Genomic DNA, 8,391 nt, shown 5'->3' on the forward strand with positions numbered 1-8,391 from the left:
GAAACAGAAATCTTGGAAATTCGAGTTGTCACATTATCCCCAACTTAAAAGAAATTTCGTCCCGAAATTTGGTACGCACTCACTGAGGAAGCTAGGTAAGCTGTATTGTTCACTGGTTTTCCTGGGGTGTCACATCATCCCCCCGTTGATTTGGAATTTCGTCCCGAAATTCCGCAGTAGTAGCTTCAGTCTCAGTAGTGGATGCATTGGTTCCGAATAACTGGGGGTACTTTTCTTTCATTTGGTCTTCGCGTTCCCAGGTGTACTCTGGGCCACGTCCGGAGTTCCAACGGACTCGAACAAGAGGGATTCTCTTGCTTTTGAGGAACTTAACATCCTGGTCCGTGATTTCAACTGGTTCCTCGACGAACTGCAACCGCTCGTCGATAGTGAGTTCCTTAAAAGGAACTATGAGGGTCTCATCTGACAGGCACTTCTTCAGATTCGACACGTGAAATACATTGTGAACTGCACCGAGTTCAGCTGGTAGGTTTAGCTTGTAGGCCACTTTGCCTATTTTCTCAATGATTTCGAACGGTCCAACATACCGTGGATTGAGCTTGCCTCGTTTACCAAATCGAACCACACCCTTCCAGGGTGAGACTTTTAATAAAACCCGGTCCCCGACCTGAAATTCCAACGGTTTCCTTCGCTTATCCGCGTATGCTTTCTGACGGTCGCGTGCTGCCGCCATGCGTTGTCGTATCTGTGCAATCTTTTCCGTGGCGTCCACTACAATCTCTGGACCCGTGATTTGACTATCCCCCACCTCTGCCCAACAGAGAGGTGACCGGCATTTACGTCCGTACAATGCCTCGAATGGAGCGGCTTATATGCTGGTGTGATAGCTGTTATTGTATGAGAACTCCACCAAAGGGAGATGTTTTTCCCAGCCGTTGCCGAAATCAATAACACATGCCCGAAACATGTCTTCAAGAGTTTGGATCGTTCGCTCAGACTGCCCATCCGTCTGAGGATGATATGCTGTGCTCATGTCTAATCGTGAGCCAAAAGATTTGTGCATCGCTTGCCATAGCTCTGACGTGAATCGTGCATCCCGATCCGAAATAATGGAGGTGGGCACCCCGTGCCTCGAAACAACTTCCTTAAGATAGATGTCTGCGAGAGTGGAGAACTTATCCGTTTCCTTTATAGCCAGGAAGTGTGCAGACTTGGTGAGTCGATCTACAATCACCCATATGGTATCATTCCCACGCTGAGATCTAGGTAGGCCTGTAACAAAATCCATGCAAATCTCTTCCCATTTCCACTGTGGTATCCTGGGTTGTTGAAGTAGACCCGCTGGTTTCTGGTGCTCCACTTTGACTTTTGCACACGTCAAACATTTGCCGACGTAAGTAGCGATGTGGGCTTTCATGCTAGGCCACCAGTATGTAGTTCTGATGTCGTGGTACATTTTATCCGAACCTGGATGTACCGAGTAGCAAGACTTGTGAGCTTCATCCATTACCAGCTCGCGTAAACCGCCAAAAAGTGGGACCCAGATACGCCCCGTTACATAGTATGCGCCGTCTTCCTTTTGTTCCATTCGTTGCCTTGAACCGCGTAAGGCTTCAGCTTTGACGTTTTCTGGTTTTGATGCTTCCATCTGAGCAGTTCGTATCTGTGCGGGAAGACTGGACTGAATAGTGAGCTGCAAGGCTCGTACGCGTCTAGGTAGAGTGTCTTTCCGGCTGAGAGCGTCAGCCACAACATTGGCCTTGCCTGGATGGTACTTGATGGCGCATTCGTAATCATTAAGTAACTCGACCCATCGTCGTTGACGCATATTCAATTCCTTATGCTTGAAGATATGCTCGAGACTCCTGTGATCGGTGCAAATAGTGCACTTGGTACCGTACAGGTAGTGTCGCCATATCTTAAGCGCGAAAACAACAGCTCCCAGCTCTAAATCGTGCGTCGTGTAGTTCCGTTCATGAACCTTGAGTTGACGAGAAGCGTAGGCAATAACTTTATCCCGCTGCATCAATACACAACCAAGCCCCTATATCGATGCGTCACAATAGACTACAAAATCATCGGTGCCCTCTGGCAATGAGAGAATAGGTGCGCTGCAAAGCCTATCCTTTAAGTACTGAAAAGCGGTTTCTTGTGTACTACCCCAACGATAGGTAACACCTTTCTGTGTTAGCATTGTAAGCGGCTGCGCAATCTTGGAGAAGTCTTTAATAAATCGTCTGTAATACCCCGCCAAACCTAAGAATTGGCGTATTTCCGTTGGTGTACGCGGTGCAGGCCAGTTCCTGATCGAATCTACCTTGGATGGATCGACATGAATCCCATCCCTGTTCACCACATGGCCTAGAAAGTGGACTTCACGAAGCCAGAAGTCGCATTTAGAAAGCTTGGCGTACAATTGCTCCTTTCGAAGAAGTTCCAAGATAAGATGTAAGTGCTGCTCGTGTTCCTCCTGACTCTTGGAGTAGATCAGAATGTCGTCGATGAAGACAATGACGAACTTGTCAAGATAGGGTTTGCACACCCTGTTCATAAGATCCATGAATACTGCAGGCGCATTCGTAAGCCCGAATGGCATGACTAGAAACTCGTAGTGACCGTAGCGAGTTCTGATTGCTGTCTTGGAGACGTCCTCATCCCGGACTCTCAGCTGATGATACCCTGACCTTAAATCAATCTTGGAATAGTAACTCGACCCTTGCAACTGGTCGAATAAATCGTCAATACGAGGAAGAGGATAGCGGTTCTTCACTGTAACCTTGTTCAGTTCGCGATAATCAATGCACATTCTGAAAGTGCCATCCTTCTTTTTCACGAATAATACTGGAGCTCCCCAAGGCGAAGAGCTTGGACGAATAAAGCCCTTATCCAAAAGCTCTTGTAGTTTTTTTTTGGGTAAAGGGTTACCCCGGTGAATCTATTATAAACCGCAAATAAGTACAAGTAGTGAGGATGAATTCCACACTAGTTCATATACAGGACATGCCCCATATATGTAAGCCAACAAACATAAAAAAAAACCTATGACATCACATCAAACCTAGCCTACTACACATCATGCAAAGATATCTAGTAGACAAAACAATAAAAACCAAAATCTTCAACCTCCATCATCGAAAATGAAGTTGCCACGAAACGGCAGCCCCTTTAGACGATCCCAAGACGGGCTAACCATTGAAGATCTTTGTGGAAGAGGTGCTTGCCCCTGTTCTAGAAGACGAAGGATATGTACCCGAATCCTTGGTTTCATCATAAACAACTTCAACCTCGTCCTCATCTAAATCCACATGAATCTGTCTACCCCCTTTATTTTTCTCTTGAGTTGAACCACCCCGACCCCCAACACATTCGAGCGCAGAAAACGGGTTATGGGTTTGGATTTTATGGGAAGTCGAAACCTGCTGAGAAGTAACAGGCTTTTTCTTCCTATCCACCGGCCTGTATTCAAATTTGGGCTTCTGGTTATTAACTTGAAAGCCATTCTTCTTTGCACTCTTCTTAACCGGAACATCAGTGAAACCATCCTCGTCTACTATTGGCCTGTTAATAGGAGATTTAGATGTTGAGCCAATGCGAGTAGGGCATTCCTCAGAGTCATGCCCAAACACACAGCAGTGCGCACATCTTGGAGGTTCCCATTCATACTCCACCCGAATAGTCTCCGTAACATATTTGTTTCCATCCAATTCAGGAATAGCCATGGTTATAGTGCCTTTCAACTCCTGATCAGCTGATATTTCAATGAGAGCCCTAGCATAGCTGCTCCGTCCCCAAGCCTCATTACACATATCAACAGTATACGAATCCAGCCGCACAGGAGATCCAATTTTTGAAGCCAGCATGCTTAACCCATCATCAGAATATGCCACTAGAGGGACGTCATGCAATTTCACCCAAACCGCAACCTTTTTATGTCACACCCGCTCGTAGCGGAAGCGCGAGGTGTGATCTGATCAGTTCTCATTGCATAACAATATAAGTGAACATACTAAATGAATAAAAACAAGCTCCAATGCCATTGTCATAATCGTTTCAAAAGAACGCAAATAAGTTAAATGTATTGGTTACAAACCATCAAATGAAAATAAGTTGTCATTGTTTTATACTTCGAAATGTAAGTCTTAAAATGTCAAGGCTTTGACCACTATATCACCGCAAAGAGGCGGTATATAACGGGCAAACCCTTTAAATGGTGGCATGGAGTCTTGATACTTGCTTTCCTTGACTGAAATGTCTGCATGGTCCACTAATTCCCTGAAATACATGTTAAGTTTGAAAACATCAACAAAAGTTGGCGAGTTCATGCAGTTTAGTTGGATGAGATGTATCTGTAAAATGTGAGTTGTATAAAATGTATCCATAAAATGTGAGTTGTATAAAATGTATCCATAAAATGTGAGTTGTATAAAATGTATCTGTATGTAATGATGTAGTATGTAAAGCGTCAATGAAATCGTTGATCATTAATGTTTCGCGAGGACATTAATATGTGTGACGAAAAAGGAAGCAATCCAACCCTAGACGATTTTATGCCGATTCCTATCGACTGGGACACAAAAGCACTCTTCCGTATGGGTCCACGACCAAGAGTGGGGCTCGCCAAAACCCATTAGATCTAACCACTTGTACCTAGGTCCAAACTGGATTAATGGTGCTTAGATGTATAACCCTAATTCGCACATGATCTAAGGTGTTTCATTCCCTAACTTTAACATACGTTGAACATGTATTTTCCCCGATAGTTGTAAAGTTGTAAAACATTTAAATGAATAGGGGACATGAACTCACAGAATTGCGTCCGTGAATGGTAAGTAACTGTGATCTGACGTACGGTCGTCCTGAATAGTATCACCACCTACAAACGTTCTATATTTGTTAGACACTTCGGTCTTGTAATGACTTGAGTACAAGTCTTTTATCTTGAATATGTGTTAAGAATTGTATGTCTTTGTTATTCATTGAACTGTGTCTTAGATGTATTAATTGATAACTGTTTAGTGTATATATTTCGCCAAATATATATTCTTGTATCTCGTGAGTTGTATCATCGAGTCTTGTCCTCTGGATTTCATGTCTTGTATGAATAAATTGTATAATTGTATTTTTACCAATTTATATGTCATTGGGCTTAGCCCAAGAATTCATGTTGTTGGGCCAAAATAGTGTTGGGCTTCAATAGTGTTGGACCTAAATAGTGTTGGGCCTAAATAGTGTTGGGCCTAAATAGTGTTGGGCCTCAATAGTGTTGGGCCTCAATAGTGTTGGGCCCAAATGTTATTGGGCTTTATGTTATTGGGCCTTGGCCCATATGTTGGGTATTGGGCTTAGCCCATAAGTTTTGGTATTGGGCTTAGCCCATGTATTTATGTTAAGCCCATTTAGGATGATAAGCCCATTTGTAAAAATAGCCCATTTGTTATAAAATAAGCCCATTTGTTAAAAATAAGCCCATTCGTAAAATAGCCCATTTGTTATAAGAGAAGCCCATTTGTTAAAAATATATTCTTTCATTTTTATAAAAATTACTAAGTATAGGTTTTTTTTTTTAGTTAAAAGAATACACAATAGTTTTTATAAGTTTCAAAACATTCGGATATTGTTTTCGGTGATGTGTATGTATTCGTGTCGAAAGATCGCCTAAACGTCGTAGTAACTTCCTCGGAATGGCGATATGTTCATAGATTCGCCCGTCGTCCGTTTTGACCATAAGTTGTGTTCGAAAGCTCGGAATGTCCGTAAGGTGTTTATAAGATGTATTTAAATGTAGTCTTGTAAGACTTTAGTCGAAATGTACATTGTGTTCATTTGTATCATTGTATTCAAGTTCCTAGTTATCATAAATATAACTAATACAAACAAATGACACATAGCACATAAGTTGTTAAGTTAACTAAATATATATTTTCTCAAAAATATATATTTATATCAAACTTTGCTTTTATAAAAACTATTCTTTAAAATCTTTTTAATCTAATAAATATTTTGTCAAAAATAATAGTTTTTGTAACTTATGATTTTTAAGAAAAACTTGGCCATATTTTATTAGAAATATGGACTTTGCCATGTTTAATAAAAACACATCTTTTTCTTATAAAATCACCACTAATCTTCTCATATTTTTCTTAATAAAAACATATGAGATTTATAACATAACTTATCAAGATGAACTCATAATCATGTAGGGTTTTGGTATGATCTTTACATATGTTTACTAGTCCAAAAATCATATTTTACTTCTAGTTTTAACAAGCTTTTCATAAAAACCCATCTTGTATGTTTTCCTTTTATAACTTGTAAAAGCATTATTTTTAGTTAACAACCTTACATACTTTAACAAAATCAAAGATCATGATCCTCCATCTAAACATTTATGTTTAACAAAAACCCTTAAACATTTTCATGTACACTTGTTAGATTATGTTTTTAAACATCATCTAACAAGTTATTTTTATGCTAATCATCAAAACTAGATCAAATATGCAAGTAATCATCTTTAACTCACAACATAAACACACTTTTATATCATGATTATTATTTTGCTTCTTTATATTTTCATCTTGTTTTGTATTGTTGTTTTAGTTATAAGTTGTTCTTTAACAATAAATACATAAACAAGTATGAAAATAAAGGATTTAGAAGTCTCACTTCTAGCTCTTGGCTAGGGATGATCTAGGTGAAAATAAGAAGCAAAGAAGATGAAGATTTGATGGTTGAAAGCTCTTAGATGAATGGAAATGCTTGCTTCAACTTGTGGTTGTCTTAGATCCTCCTAAGTTCCATGAAAATGCATCTTGATCATCATGAAAGTGGCTTGAAAATGAAGATGGGGGAGGGGTGTTCTTGACCGAAAATGGGGTGTTGTTGGGAGCTTTTGGTGTTGTGAAGATAGGAGGTGAAATGCATGAATGAAAGGGTTAGAAAAAGAAGGTAACTAGTTGCTACAATGATCACATTTCACCACTTGTATCAAGTTGCAACATGAAGTAAATATCTAGATATTATTGGTAACAAGTTGAAAGAAAAGTGGGGCCCACAAGGGGTGTTGCAACCGTGAATGGGGGGGGGGTTCCCTTTGCTTTTCCTTCTTGAATTACTTAGTAAAAATGCTAGAGTTCTTAGTTAGATGTTTTAGGTAGTTTATAAGTATAAGTGTTTAAAGGGTGTTAAATGATCATTACTAGACCAAAATGATCCGATTAACACTAGATGACCATTAAAAAAAAGATTTGATATCGTTCGGACATTTGTTTCGAATTGTTTCGGTTAGATGTTATTTGAACGCTAAGTTGCGAAACATGTGTGAATTGATGTAGTTATTGGCTCGGATATTACCCGAATGTATCCTCACATGAATTATATGTCAAATAATATTTTTACATGTCGTAAAAATATTAGAAAGCTGATTTCAGCAGAATTTCTGCGGAAAAATGTTGAAATCATCGCTTTTAGTGCTTTTCGGGCAATTTTTAGTGTTATCGGACTTCGGAAAGGATTTAAATCAAACCCTTGTATTCCTAGTTAGGGTTTAATATATATAAGATGTTGGACTTTCGTCTAAGTCCTAAAGATGTCGTTTAGATGATTTTCTGCGGATTCTGCTTTTTCGTCAGAATACTAGTTTATTAGGTGCTTTTCTAGTAGTTTCGATGCATTGTTTAAACTGTTCCAAATGTACTTAATAAAAATGAGTCATATGCATCCTAAGTAAGTATTCCTTGAGTATTCTATGTGTATGTCACGAAATAAGCAGTTCGGATGTTCAAAATGAATAAAAAATGTAGCTAAAAATGTAGCTAAAATGAGTATTTTAAGTGTGAAAAGTTACCGTAAAGTGGCAGTTGTCACATTCTCCCCCTGTTATTAAGAATTTCGTCCCGAAATTCAAGCTGAGTCATCCTTTGCAGGAGTATTCTCGAACAGGCAGGGGTATTTTGGTTTTGATTTGATCTGTACGTTCCCAAATATATACGGGTCCGTGTCAAGAGTTCCAACGAATTTTAACTAATATGTTACGACTCCTTCGTATTTTCTGGACCTCCCGGTCCATGACCTTAACAGGTGCTTTATGAATTGGAGTTTGTCATCAATGTGAACTTCATCCGCCGGGATGATAACCGTTTCTTGTGTTGGACTCTTCTTAAGATTCGACACATGAAATATGTCGTGTACACTACTTAGTTCTTCTAGTAACTTCAGTTTGTAGGAAACGGTGCCAATCTTTTCTAAGATTTCAAAGGGTCCTACATAACGGGGGTTAAGCTTTCCACATTTGCCGAAACTTGCTACGCCCTTCCAAGGTGAGACTTTCAACAAGGCCTTATCTCCGACCTCGAAAGATAATGGCTTCCGTCTCCTGTCTGCGTAGCTCTTTTATCGATCGCGAGCCGCCTTGATACTGTCTCTGATCTAAAG

The 8,391-nt window shown here is 39.9% G+C and overlaps 1 long non-coding RNA gene across 1 annotated transcript; it reads right to left on the reverse strand.

Annotated features, from left to right (window-relative positions):
• Nucleotides 1–4,193: 4,193 nt before the first annotated feature.
• LOC118485423 lies at nucleotides 4,194–7,011 on the reverse strand. The gene is made up of 3 exons (XR_004876026.1): nucleotides 6,625–7,011; nucleotides 4,768–4,834; nucleotides 4,194–4,233 (listed from the first exon to the last, which is right to left on the reverse strand). It is a non-coding gene; the product is annotated as an uncharacterized LOC118485423 (long non-coding RNA).
• Nucleotides 7,012–8,391: the final 1,380 nt, after the last annotated feature.

Source organism: Helianthus annuus, chromosome 13, assembly GCF_002127325.2.
Source record: "Helianthus annuus cultivar XRQ/B chromosome 13, HanXRQr2.0-SUNRISE, whole genome shotgun sequence".
In the NCBI taxonomy this organism is placed as follows: domain Eukaryota; kingdom Viridiplantae; phylum Streptophyta; class Magnoliopsida; order Asterales; family Asteraceae; genus Helianthus; species Helianthus annuus.